Consider the following 14,853-nt stretch of genomic DNA (forward strand, 5'->3'; position numbering starts at 1 on the left):
GTTAAGAAGCTCAGGTAACCTGGCTGACACCTGACCCAAAGGACCAAAAAGGGGACAAGATACTTTCAAATCTTGGTGCGGGGGAAGGCTTTTGTTTGTGCTCTTTGTTTTGGGGGTTGTTCGCTCTTGGGACTGAGAGGGACCAGACATCAATTCAGGTTCTCCAAATCTTTCTGAACAAGTCTCTCATATTTCCAACTTGTAAGTAAACAGCCAGGCAAGGAGTGTTAGTTTTTATCTTTGTTTTCTCAACTTGTAAATGTACCTTTTTTGCTAGAGTGTTATCTCTGTTTGCTGTAACTTTGAACCTAAGGCTAGAGAGGATTCCTCTGGGCTCTTTAAGTTTGATTACCCTGTAAAGTTATTTTCCATCCTGATTTTACAGAGATGATTTTTACCTTTTTCTTTAATTAAAAGCCTTCTTTTAAAGAACCTGATTGATTTTTCCTTGTTTTTAGATCCAAGGGGGTTGGATCTTGATCCACCAGGAGTTGGTGGGAGAAAGGAGGGGGATGGTTAATTTCTCCTTGTTTTAAGATCCAAGGGGTTTGGATCTGTATTCACCAAGGAATTTGTGAAGAGTCTGTCTAGGCTACCCGGGGAAGGGAATTAGCACTTTGTGAGTGGTGGCAGCGGACCAGATCTAAGCTGGTAGTTAAGCTTAGAAGTTTTCATGCAGGCCCCCATATTTGTACCCTAAAGTTCAGAGTGGGGAAGCAGCGTTGACAGTCTGTAAAAGAGAGCATTCTGGAACTGGTGAGATTATCTGTATTCAGTTTGATTAGACAACAATTTATGAGTTTAGCCTGCATAAGCTTTATACAGGGTAAAACAGATTTATTTGGGTTTAGACCCCATTGGGAGTTGGTCATCTGAGTGTTAAAGACAGGAACACTTCTCTTAGCTGCTTTCAGGTAAATCTGCAGCTTTGGGGCAAGTAATTCAGACCCTGGGTCTGTGTTGGAGTAGATGGGTGTGTCTGGATCAGCAAGACAGGGTGCTGTATTCCCAGGCTGGCAGAGGGAAAGGAGGAGTAGAAGTAGTCTTGGCACATCAGGTGGCAGCTCCCAAGGGGGTTTCTGTGATCCAACCCATCACACAGACCAACCCCATTTTATATATGGGGAAACTGAGGCACAAAGAGCCACAGAAGTGATTTGCTCATGGTCACACAGAGATTCAAAGGCAACAATGAATAGAGCCTGGAAGTCCAGTGCACCTCACACTAACCACTGGAGATCACTCCCCTCTGAGAGCTGGGAACAGAACCCAGTCCTCCACTCTAACCACTAGGCCCTTATCCACCCCAGAACTGGGATGGAGCCCAGGAATCCTGCTTCCCATCATCCCTTTGCTAGCCCTGTAGATCCCAATCCCCTCCCCAGGGATGGGTATATAACTCCCAGTCCACACTGTTCTAATCATCTGGACCCTCTAGTTAGGAAATTAAAAGAAATAAGGTTTTTTTGAGTTATATAAATAAAAAGAGAATAAGAAAGGTTGAGTTTGGGCTGCTATGGAGTGTGGATGGGAAGGAAGATTAAAGATATTCTAGCTATGTCCCACAACCTAAATGAATACTTTGCCTCGGGTTCTCAGTAAGGCTGATAACATGGTAACTGTTCATCAAGGCAGTACAGCTGATAGAAACCAGTGTCTAGAAATGTAAATGATACATCTGAGGGGGAAGAAAAACATAGATTCATAGAATATCAGAGTTGGAAGGGACCTCAGGAGGTCATCTAGTCCAACCCCTTGCTCAAACTGGACCAATCCCCAAATAAATCATCCCAGCCAGGGCGTTGTCAAGCCTGACCATAAAAACCTCTAAGGAAGGAGAGTCCACCACCTCCCTAGGTAACCCATTCCAGTGCTTCACCACCCTCCTAGTGAAAAAGCTTTCCCTAATATCCAACCTAAACCTCCCCCACTGCAACTTGAAACCATTATTCCTTGTTCTGTCATTGCTACCACTGAGAACAGTCTAGATCCACCCTCTTTGGAACCCCCTTTTAGGTAATTGAAAGCAGCTATCAAATCCCCCCTCGTTCTTCTCTTCTGCAGACTAAATAATCCCAGTTCCCTCAGCCTCTCCTCATAAATCATGTGCTCCAGCCCCCTAATCATTTTTGTTGCCCTCCGCTGGACTCTTTCCAATTTTTCCATATCCTTCTTGTAGTGTGGGGCCCAAAACTGGACACAGTACTCCAGATGAGGCCTCACCAATGTCGAATAGAGGGGAACGATCATGTCCCTCGATCTGCTGGCAATACTCCTACTTATACAGCCCAAAATGCTGTTTGCCATCTTGGCAACAAGGGCACACTGTTGACTCATATCCAGCTTCTCATCCACTGTAACCCCTAGGTTCTTTTCTGCAGAACTGTTGCCTAGACATTCGGTCCCTAGTCTGTAGCAGTGCATGGGATTCTTCCGTCCTAAGTGCAGGACTCTGCACTTGTCCTTGTTGAACCTCATCAGATTTCTTTTGGCCCAGTCCTCTAATTTGACTAACATAAAGAGCTTAATGTATAGAAATTGGGCAGAATGGATCATTTCCATCCCACAACACTAAAAGAACGGGCACATGAGATTGCTAGTCTCGTAGCCATCAATTTTTAATAAATCTGTGTCATGGTATCTGGTATGGGTTACAGCTGAGAGTGCCAACCTCAGGTCAGACAATCAAAAAACTGGGCAGACACCCCTACACTGGTTAGGGTTACCATATTTGAACATTCAAAAAAGAGAACACTCCACGGGGGGTGTCGGCCCCACCCACAGTCCACCCCCACTCCTCCCACGCTCCACCCCCACTCTGCCCCAGGTCCTGCCCCCTCCCCACTTGGCCCCACCACCGCACCCCTCCTCACCCCCTGACCTGCCACTGGCTTGCTGCATCCCTCCTCAGTCCCCCACCCACCGCTCACCTCCTCTCACCTGCTACTCACCTCCTCACTCCCCTGCCAAAAACCCCCATGCCTATCCCAAGAACCCCCGCCTGCCACTGGCTCACCGCTTCTTCCCTCCACACCCCTGCCCCCCCCCCCGCCGTTGGCTCGCTTGCGTCTTCAACCCCCTCTGCCCGCCGCTGGCCTTTTCACCTGCCCCCACTCACGTACTCAACCCCTGCTGCTCACCGCTCGCCTCTTCACCCCACCCCACTCTCCTACTCACCCCTCCTTCCGCAGGTCCCACTGGCTCCTAGGATCAGGGGCAGCCGAGGGGTCTCCATGTGCTGCGTCCGACACAAGCGCAAGCTCTGTGGCTCCCATTGGCCGGGAAAAGCACCAATGGGAGCTGCCAGAGCCACAGAGCGGGGCTTGCAGGCACCGGCAGCATGCAGAGAGCCCTCCACCCCCCCGACCGGACCCAACCCTAAGAGCCAGAGGGATCTGCCGGGGGGCGAGGTGGGGAATCCCGGCGGTGCTTACCTGGGGTGGCTCCCAGGAAGCATTCGGCAGGTCCCTCTGGCTCCTAGAGTTGGGTTGGGTCGGGGGGCGGAGGGGTCTCTGCCCGCTGTGGGTGCCTGCAAGTCCTGCCCCCGCAGCTCTGATTGGGCAGGTGGGAGCCGGTGCAGCACCTGGAGACCCCCTCCACACACTGCAGGCTCCTGCCCATGGGCGGGGACTGGGAGCAGTCCCAGGAAGCGCTGTCAGCCCCGGACTTTGGATTTAGGATTGCCATACATTTGTATTTTCCCAGATACAACGGGTATTTTCCCGTTTTTAGATATTAAAAAAATTCTCCCTGATGGCAATTTAAGAACTAAAAAGCCGTATATGTCTGGGAAAATATGGATGTATGGTAACCCTAACACTGCTGGTATAGTCTATAATAAGATGTAACCAAATGAGCAATAAATTTGTGCTCCTGGATTACTATACTAGCTTAAAATGGAGCCACAGACAGTCCCCTTAGACCAGGGGTCTCAAAGTCCTGGTCCGCAGGCCATCTGTGGTCCAAGAACCTCCCCACTGCGGCCCCCGGAAACTTTTAAAAAAGTTCTTTCATCCGGCCCTCATGGCTGCCAGCTACAGGGGGTGGGAGGGGGTGGGAGGAGAGATTAACATGCCACTCCCCTCAATGTTGCTCCATCCTGCTGCTCCTGGGACCCTCCCAGGGGTTGCACTCGGCAACGTGTCATTCACCTCGGGCAGCTCTGCTCCCTGCAAGTGGTTCCCTATCCCTGCTGCTGCCAGCAGACCCGCAGAGGAGAGTTCCATGCAGCCACGCTGCTGACTGTCTGCTACAGGTACCGCCCCCTGCAGCTCCCCTTGGCTGGGGGAGAGGGACAGAGATACCATCACTAGTTGCCGGGCAGAGTCAGCCATGGAGCCAGCATCACTAGTCACAGGGCAGAGTCAGCCGGGATGGCATAAGGCCAAAGGAGTGAGGGGAAAGGGTGGGAAATGGGCTGGGAGGTGGTGTGAACACCATCTTCAGTGACATTATTGGCCCGCTGGGAGGATTTGAGGACTGGCACTGGCCCTAAGGTAAATTGAGTTTGAGACCCCTGCCTTAGACACTCCAGCCTATAATACCACCCAGGCAAGCCAGACGTCTGTGCTGAAAGGTTATTAAAACCAAAAATCACCTCACATTAGGTTACTTACAGCCCCAAAGTGTCAGTCACTGGCCCCAGGTCAAGGGACATTCAGGATCTCATCAAAGACAACACTGTAGCCAATCTTATAGTAAACTAACTAAAGATTTATTATATAAGAAAAGAGAGAAAGAGTGTATTGAGAGGATAAAGCAGGTAACATACATTACAGGTGAGTAAGAGTTCGTAAGCCAAATGATAGCAGAGGTGTAGTAACCTGATGGTTTTCCATATGTCTCTCAGGGTTACCTAGAATGGCTGTAGGGGTCTTGGACCAATTGCTCAGAATTCTCTGCTGTTAGAATTCATTGGTCCAGAGTGAAAAAAGATGGTTCCCAAGGCTGCTTCTTATAGTTGAAAACAAACTGACAAGTGTTTTAACCCAGCATGAGTCTGTCAGCTTTCACTGTTGAACACACAATGACCCACTCTTTGAAGATAACGTTTTACCTCATAAGAAACACTAAAAGCCAAAGAAAAGCCTGGCCTTGGCCAGAACACAACCCCACTCCTTACCCCTCCCATGGGATACAAAAAAGGTGGGACGAAGACCCTAGCATCACAACCTTCCAATACGGAACACTACCATAAATTGTAAGGGGTGAGATTAGGGGTGTGCACTGCAGGTATATTTGGGCCTGATAAGAAGGAGGAGGTGGGAATGGGAAATGGGAATGGGGAGGTAGGAACGGAACACTGGGGAAACAGACTCTGCCAGCGTGTAGAGCTATGGATCTGCTTCCTTGGAACTAACCCCAATAAACATCACATTGCCTACACTTCAGACTTCTGTCTTCTGCTTTCTGTCTGCATGACAAGAACCAGGGGAGGGGTGAAGGGAAAGCCCTCTAACACCTATATTTAGTGAAGAGAAAAAAGTGATCTGGGTGATTAGAGACCTGTTAGTCTGACCTCAATAGTAAGCACGGATTTAGAATAAACGGTGGAGGAAATAATTAAATTAATGGAGGTAAATGGTAAAGGAAATGTAATGCAACATGGATTTACCCAAGGTAGATCATGCCAAACTACCCTGAATTCCTTCTTTGAGAAACTATCTGATTATTTAGAGAAGGGAAGTTCAGTCGATCTAATCTACTTTCACTTCAGTAAAGCATTTGATACAATACCACATGGGAAATTATTAGTTAAATTAGAGAAGATGGGGATCAGTACAAACATTGTAAAGTAGATAAGGAGCTGGCTAAAGGGGAGAAGGCAATGCATTGTGCTGAAAGATGAATTATCAGACTGGATGGAGGTAACAAGTAGAGTTCCTCAAGGATTTGTCTTTGGACAAGCCTTATTCAATATTCTTGTTATTCACTTTGGCACAAAGAGTAGGAGTCTGCTAATGAAGCTTGCTGATGACACAGAGTTGGGAGGCATCGTCAATGCAGGGGAGGATCAGAAAGTTATACAGGAAAATCTGAATGAACTTGAAGACTGGACGATCGAGGTGCTAAAGGCGCACTCAAGGATGATAAGGTCATTGTGGAGAACCTAAATTAATTCTTTGCATTGGTCTTCACGGCTGAGGATGTGAGTGAAATTCCCAAACCCGAGCCATTCTTTTCAGGTGACAGATCTGAGGAACTGTCCCAGACTGAGGTGTCATTAGAGAAGGTTTTGGAACAAATTGATAAATTAAACAGCAATAAGTCACCAGGACCAGATGGTATTCACCCAAGGAACTCAAATGTGAACTTGCAGAACTACTAACTTTAGTCTGTAACCTATCATTTAAATCAGCTTCTGTACCAGATGACTGGAGGATAGCTAATGTGACACCAATTTTTAAAAAGGGCTCCAGAGGTCATCCTGGCAATTACAGGCCTGTAAGCCTGTACTGGGAAACTGGTTGAAACTATAATAAAGAACAATTTTGTCAGACATATAGATGAACATAATTTGTTGGGGAAGAAACAACATGGTTTTTGTAAAGGGAAATCATGGCTCACCAATCTATTAGAGAGCTTTGAGGGGGTCAAGAAGCATGTGGACCAAGGGGATCCAGTGGTTATAGTGTACTTAGATTTTCAGAAAGCCTTTGACAAGGTCCCTCACCAAAGGCTCTTATGCCAAGTAATTGGCCACAGGATAAGAGGGAAGGTGCTCTCATGGATTGGTAACTGGTTAAAAGATACGAAACAAAGGGTAGGTATAAATGGTCAGTTCTCAGAATGGAGAGAGGTAAATAGTGGTGTCCCCCAGGGATCTATACTGGGCCCAGTCCTATTCAACATATTCATAAATGATCTGGAAAAAGGGGTAAACAGTGAGGTGGCAAAATTTGCCGATGGTACAAAATTACTAAAGATAATTAAGACCCAGGCAGACTGCGAAGAGCTACAAAAGGATCTCTCAAAACTGGGTGACTGGGCAACAAAAAGGCAGATGAAATTTAACGTTGTTAAATGCAAAATAATGCACATTGGAAAGCATAATCTCAACTATACATAAAAAATGATGGGGTCTAAATTAGCTGTGACCACTCAAGAAAGAGATCTTGAAGTCATTGTGGATAGTTCTCTGAAAACATCCACTCAATGTGCAACGGCAGTCAAAAAAGTGAACAGAATGCTGGGAATAATAATAAAAAGGGATAGATAATGAGACAGAACATATCATGTTGCCTCTCTATAAATCCATGGTATGCCCACATCTTGAATACTGTGTGCAGATGTGGTCGCTCCATCTCAAGGTTCAGAATAGGGCAACACAAATGATTAGGGGTATGGAACGGCTTCCATATGGGGAGAGATTAATAAGACAGGGACTTTTCAGCTTGGAAAAGAGACAGCTAAGGGGAGATATGATTGAGGTCTATAAAATCATGACTGGTGTAGAGAAAGTAGATAAGGAAGTGTTGTTTACTACTTCTCATAACACAAGAACTAGGGGGTCATCAAATGAAATTAATAGGCAGCAGGTTTAAAACAAATAAAAGAAAGTATTTCTTCACATGACACTCAGTCAACCTGTGGAACTCCTTGCCAGAGGATGTTGTGAAGACCATAACAGGGTTAAAAAAAGAACTAGATAAATTCATGGAGGATAGGTCCATAAATGGCTATTAGCCAGGATGGGCAGGAATGGTGTCCCTAGCCTCTGTTTGCCAGAAGCTGGGAATGAGCGACAGGGGATGGATCACTTGATAATTACCTGTTCTGTTCATTCCCTATGAGGCACCTGGCACTGGCCACTGTTGGAAGACAGGATACTGGGTTAGATGGACCTTTGGTCTGACCCAGTAGGGCCATTCTTACGTTCTCATGTTCTTATGTGAGAGAAATATGGTGACATTCAATAGTACAAAGTACAAGGTCATGAGGATTTTGGCAACACTTTGTTTTCATGTTACAGGGAGTCAAAATTAGAAGCTTCTGATGGAAAATGTTGAGTTAGTGCTACTAATTTTAGTGAATTTTTATTGAAAGACCTTTTTCTGCATTTAACATCAACATTCGAAATTTTCATACACAAAAATCCGATATCAAAAAATGTTGACTGTATGTTAGCAATATTTAACCACTTTTTTACATTGAATGCTGGGGAAAATAGTGAAACCAAGGCACAGAGTGACGCAACTTGGGCCAGGTCACACAGCAGGTCAGTGTCAGGACCAGGAATAAATGACATGTCTCCTGAGTACCAGGCCTGTGCCCCTACCAATTGGATCAGACTCATTGTTCTATACCCTACTGCCTCTCTGTAATTGTGATCACTTGAGTTTCTGGAAACTTTCAGGAAAACATACTACAGTAACTTTGCCTCTGCTCCTGTGCTGTACAGGGCTCCAGGGAGAGAGAACCTGAAAGCCCTTAGGGGAATAGATATGGATAAATATCCTTCCAACAGTTAGACACACACAGCTTGTCTGCAGAGAGCAACAGGTCTCAGTATATTTCCAGCAGGCCAGGCTTCGTGTCAGCAGAGAATGGTCTGTCTTAATACAGTAATAGGGACATTTAGATTGATAGATAAATAGCCAAAAGGAGGCCGGGGTTGGAGGAGAGAAGAGTTGGGAGGATTCCACACACACCGGTGCGGTAAGTTTGCTGTTGCAATGAAATACATGTGGGGTTTGCAGAGGTGCCCTTTAAGGGGAAAAAACGTAAATGGACACTATGTATTTTTTTCAGACTTTGAGTTTGGCCATGGAAGACTAAAGCAGCCCAGATCAGGGGTTACTTTAGGAAAGTGATGATAGAATGTTTGTGCCTCAGTTTCCTCCCATGGAAAGTGGGGGAATTAATCAAAATGACTCAGATATTTTTAAAAAATGGATCAAGAAGCCCGAATGAAAATTGTCCGTAAGCATTACACACTGGTGTCTTCGGTTTGATAGTTCATGGGAAATATTATGGGACCCTGTGGCAAAGTACCTTCTTCTCCTCAGCAGGCTCAGTCCTTTTTAGCCTTGGAGACACAGGCTTGGGCAAGGCAAATCCTTGCAGGTAGCACAGGGTTTGACTATTCCTTTTCTCAGTCAGCCCCTTGTGCTTGTTTATCTTCCCTTCTGGGGACAGAGTGCAGCCTTCCTTGTAGGAAGGGTTCAGAGCCTTGCTGCTCCTAACTTCCTGGCAGCTTCCCTGGTTCTCTCACTCTCTCTTCCCCCCCCTTCCACGCCAGGGAGGGTTTAAAAAGGTCCCAAGCAGTTGGAGCCAGCTGAACCTAATTAGTTCCCTAGTAACCCCTTGCCAGGCTGAACCTTATTTCCCCATGGTTCTCTCTCCTCAGTGGCTTGGGAGAGGCCTTTTTAACCCCCTGGGACTGATTACTACCCCCTTTGTAGCTGTTTGCCCTGGGTTTGCCACAGACCCCTTTAGCAGCGACTGAGCAGAGAGGTAGGGAAAGAGGGAACAAGTCCAATACATGACAAACAGGGCAGAGATAATAAAAATAGATCTCTCTCTCTCTCTCACTGACTGTCTCTCAGGGACAAATGAAAAACAAATGCAGAATCCATCTATCCATGTATTAATCTAATTATTTGTTGTTACTTCTTTCTGTCTATTTATCTTTATTCTTATTTCTTCTATTAATTTGTTCTTACTTCTACCTAACTTGCTAGCTATGTGCTGTTACTTCTCTTCCTTTCTATTAGTCTGATGTATATTATGTTCATTTTGTTGGCATAAATTGTCCCAGAGAGTCAAAGGCGTTGAAGTCTCCCTGTCACTGTACAACACTGAACAGTCAAACATGCTTCCAGATTTTGGGTACAGAGACCTTAGCCTGTTTAATCCCATGGCACATGCCCTGGAAAATCCATGACAAAGATTGGAAATGTATTGACTAGGATACACAAGGAAAGGAATCAAAGCAAGACATAAAGCATATGGAAATTGAAACAGAATGGTTCTGTAAAACAACTGTAATTAAAACTCACCCAAATTCCTTTTAAAGAGAGAGGGTATTAATTAGATCTTGTCTACGTGGTGCAGTAGTCAACTGGAGAGGGGTGTATACTCTACGGTGCACTAGCTTGTCACATTCCCAAAGGACTGTAGGGCACACTGATGTAGTTCTGTTTCAAACAATACTGTGTTAATGTGCACTAGGGAACTTTTAGTGCAGGCCAGCAGAGTCCACATGAGCGCACAAGAATTTACACCCCTCTACTGTGGACTAAGGCACCATGTTGGAAAGCCCTTAGAGTCTCTTATTCTGTCAGGCAATTCATTGCTGAATGTCAAGTGAACCCCTGTGAGTGGTGGTTACTTTTTCTGCTTTTGAAAAGACTGACAGACACAAAGGGTATGTCTACACTAAGGGATTAATCCGAATTTATATAATTCGAATTTTGGAAACAGATTGCATAAAGTCGAATGTATGCGGCCACACTAAGCACATTAATTCGGCGGTGTGCGTCCATGTACCAGGGCTAGCGTCGATTTCTGGAGCTTTGCACTGTGGGTAGCTATCCCATAGCTATCCCATAGTTCTCGCAGTCTCCTCCACCCATTGATATTCTGGGTTGAGATCCCAATGCCTGATGGGGCCAAAAACATTGTCGCGGGTGGTTCTGGGTACATCCTCCCCACTCTCCAGGGAAGCAATGGCAGACAACCATTTCGCGCCTTTTTCCTGGGTGAACGGTGCAGACACCATACCACAGCAAGCATGGAGCCTGCTCAGCTCAAGACAGCAGTCATGAACATTGTAAACACCTCACGCGTTATCGTGCAGTTTATGCTGAACGAGAACCTGCAAAACCAGGCGGCAAGGAGTAGGCTACGGCAGCGCGGCGGCGAGAGTGATGAGGACATGGACATGGAATTCTATTAAACCGTGGGCCCCGGTGCTTTGGAGATCATGCTGTTAATGGTGCAGGTTATAGCCATGGAACGCCGATTCTGGGCCCGGGAAACAAGCACAGACTGGTGGGACCACATAGTGTTGCAGGTGTGGGACGATTCCCAGTGGCTGCGAAAGTTTCGCATGCGTAAGGGCACTTTCTTGGAACTTTGTGACTTGCTTTCCCCTGCCCTGAAGCGCCAGAATACCAAGATGAGAGCAGCCCTCACAGTTGAGAAGCGAGTGGCGATAGCCCTGTGGAAGCTTGCAACGCCAGACAGACAGTCGGGAATCAATTTGGAGTGGGCAAATCTACTGTGGGGGCTACTGTGATGCAAGTAGCCAAAGCAATCACTGAGCTGCTGCTACAAAAGGTAGTGACTCTGGGAAATGTGCAGGTCATAGTGGATGGCTTTGCTGCAATGGGATTCCCTAACTGTGGTGGGGCGATAGATGGAACCCATATCCCTATCTTGGCACCGGAGCACCAGGGTACCCAGTACATAAACCGCAAGGGGTACTTTTCAATGGTGCTGCAAGCACTTGTGGATCACAAGGGACGTTTCACCAGGATCCACATGGGGTGGCCGGGAAGGGTTCATGACGCTCGTGTCTTCAGGAACACTAATCTGTTTAAACAGCTGCAGCAAGGGACTTACTTCCCGGACCAGAAAATAACCGTTGGGGATGTTGAAATGCCAATAGTTATTCTTGGGGACCCAGCCTACCCCTTAATGCCATGGCTCATGAAGCCATTCACAGGCAGCCTGGACAGGAGTCAGGAGCTGTTCAACTACAGGTAGAGCAAGTGCAGAATGGTGGTAGAATGTGCATTTGGCCATTTAAAAGGTCGCTGGTGATCATTACTGACTCACTCAGACCTCAGCCAAACCAATATCCCCATTGTTATTGCTGCTTGCTGTGTGCTCCACAATCTCTGTGAGAGTAAGGGGGAGACCTTTATGGCGGGGTGGGAGGCTGAGGCAAATCGCCTGGCTGCTGAATACGTGCAGCCAGACACCAGGGCGATTAGAAGAGCACACCAGGAAGCGCTGCGCATCAGAGAAGCTTTGAAAACCAGTTTCATGACTGGCCAGGCTACAGTGTGAAATTTCTGTTTGTTTCTCCTTCATGAAAACCCGCCCCCTTTATTGACTCATTCTCTGTAAGCAAACCACCCTCCCCCCTTAAATCACAGCTTGCTTTTAAAGGAAATAAAGTCATTTTCATTTAAAAATCATGTATTCTTTATTAATTGATTATAAACATAGGGAGAGAACCTGCAAGGTAACCCGGGTGAGGTTTGGGAGGAGGATAGGAGGGAAGTAAAAGGCCACTGAAAAAATTCAATATAATGACAGCCTTTTGGTTGGGCTGTCCATTGGGGTGGAGTGGGAGGGTGCACGGAGCCTCCCCGCCCGCCTTCTTACACGTCTGGGTGAGGAGGATATGGAACATGGTGAGGGGGGAGGGAGGTTATACAGACGCTGCAGCGGCAGTCTGTCATCCTGCTGCCATTCCTGAAGCTCCACCAGACGCCGGAGCATGTCCGTTTGATCACGCAGCAGCCCCAGCATTGCAGCCTGCCATCTCTCATCTCGAGCGTCCCTCATGACCTCACGTTCACTGGCATCTTTCCTGTATTTAGATACCATGTCCTTCCACTCATTCAAATGAGCTCTTTCATTGCAGGTGCATTCCATTATTTCCGAGAACATCTCGTCTCACGTCCTCTTTCTCCTCCGCATTATCTGAGATAGCCTTCGGGACGGAGGAGGGAGGCTTGAAAAATGTGCAGCTGCTGGAGGGAGGGATGGATGGAAAAAAGGAGAGAAGTTTTTAAAATGATACATTTTACAGAACAATGCTTATACTCTTTCATGGTGAACAACACTATTCACATTACATAGCACATGTGATTTCAGTACAAGGTCGCATTTTCCATCTTAATATTGAGTGCCTGTGTCTTTGGTGTTAGAGATCACAGACACAGGTCCGGGCAACAGAATTCAGCTTGCATGCGGCCATGGTAAGCCATTTTCTTTCGGCTTCTGCACCCTCCTTTCCCACATACCAAGCAAAGCCCGTTGACTGCTGCTGTTTTCCTGTTAACCTTCAGCAGCAGAAAACAAACTAACCACCCCCCTATCCAATTCTCTGGGATGATCGCTTTATCCCTCCCCCCACCATGTGGCTGGTATCAGGGAAGATCCCTGCAGAAACTAAACTAACCCCCCCGCCCCTCCCACCCACCATGAATTATCTGGGATGATCGCTGTACCTCTCCCCCCACCGCGTGGCTTGTATCAGGGAAGATCCCTGCTAGCCAAATGCGAAAAGCTCAGGGCCAATTCCCTCCCCCCCCCCCTGCGCTTGGCTAACTGCAGGGAAGGATTTCTTTTCAGCCACAGGCAAACAGCCCAGTAGGAACGGCCACCTCTGTCCCCTTAATTAAAGTCCCGTATTTCAACCAGGTTACCATGAGCAATATCACTCTCCTGAGGATTACACAGCGAGATAAAGAACGGATGTTGCTTGAATGCCAGCAAACACCGGGACCATATGCTGCCAGGCTTTGTCATGCAATGATACCAGATTACTTGCTACTAGCATGGCGTGGTCAAGTGTCCTACCATGGAGGACAGAATAAGGCTGCACTGCCCAGAAACCTGGTGGCAAGGCTTTTGGAGTACCTCCAGAAGAGCTTCATGGAGATGTCCCTGGAGGATTTCCGCTCCATCCCCAGACATGTTAACAGACTTTTCCAGTAGCTGTACTCGCCGCGAATGCATCCCAAGTAATCATTAAAAAATGCTTGCTTTTAAAACAAGTTTTATATTTTAAAAGGTAAACTCACCTGAGGTCCCTTCCATTGGGTCATGGTCTTGGATATTGGCTAGAGAGGCTTGGGAGGGTACTTCAATCAGGCTGAGAAAAAGATCCTGGCTGTTGGGGAGAACGGAGTGCTGTGTGCTCTCCGCAAGCTGGTCCTCCTCCTCCTCTTCCCCGTCCGCAGAATCCTCAGGTGTAGCTGATGAGATTACCCCCGCCTCGGAATCCATGGTCAGGGGTGGGGTAGTGGTGGCGGCCCCCCCCAGAACTGCATGCAGCTCAGCGTAGAAGCGGCATGTCCGCGGCTCTGACCCGGAGTGACCGTTTGCCTCCTTTGTTTTTTGATAGGCTTGTCTGAGCTCCTTGACTTTCACGTGGCACTGATCTGAGTCCCTATTGTGGCCTCTCTCCATCATGCCCTTGGAGATTTTTTCAAAAGTTTTGGCATTTCGTCTTTTCGAACGAAGTTCTGCTAGCACTGAATCCTCTCCGCATATAGCGATCAGATCCAGTACCTCCCGTACGGTCCATGCTGGTGCTCTTTTTCGATTATCGGCCTGCATGGTTACCTGTGCTGATGAGCTATCTGTGGTCACCTGTGCTCTCCACGCTGGGCAAACAGGAAATAAAATTCAAATGTTCGCGGGGCTTTTCCTGTCTACCTGGCCAGTGCATCCGAGTTCAGATTGCTGTCCAGAGCGGTCACAATGGTGCACTGTGGGATAGCTCCCGGAGGCCAATACCATCAAATTGTGGCCACACTAACCCTAATTCGAAATGACAATATCGATCTTGGCGCTACTCCTCTCGTCAGGGTGGACTACAGAAATCGATTTTAAGAGCCCTTTATTTCGAAATAAATGGCTTCGTTGTGTGGACGGGTGCAGGGTTAATTTGATTTAACGCTGCTAAATCCGAATTAAAGTCATAATGTAGACCAGGCCAAAATGGGGAAATATAAGATTGGCTACACTGGGTCAGACCAATAGTCCTTCTAACCCAGTACCCTGTCTTCTGACAGAGGCCGGTGGCAGATGCTTCAGAGGGAATGAACAGGACAGGGCAATTTTCAAGTGTAACTAGATTCCTCATTTTTAGGTAGTTCCCCTTTT

This window comes from Terrapene carolina, unplaced genomic scaffold, assembly GCF_002925995.2.
Source record: "Terrapene carolina triunguis isolate 2854851 unplaced genomic scaffold, T_m_triunguis-2.0 Scaffold115, whole genome shotgun sequence".
Lineage (NCBI taxonomy): Eukaryota > Metazoa > Chordata > Testudines > Emydidae > Terrapene > Terrapene triunguis.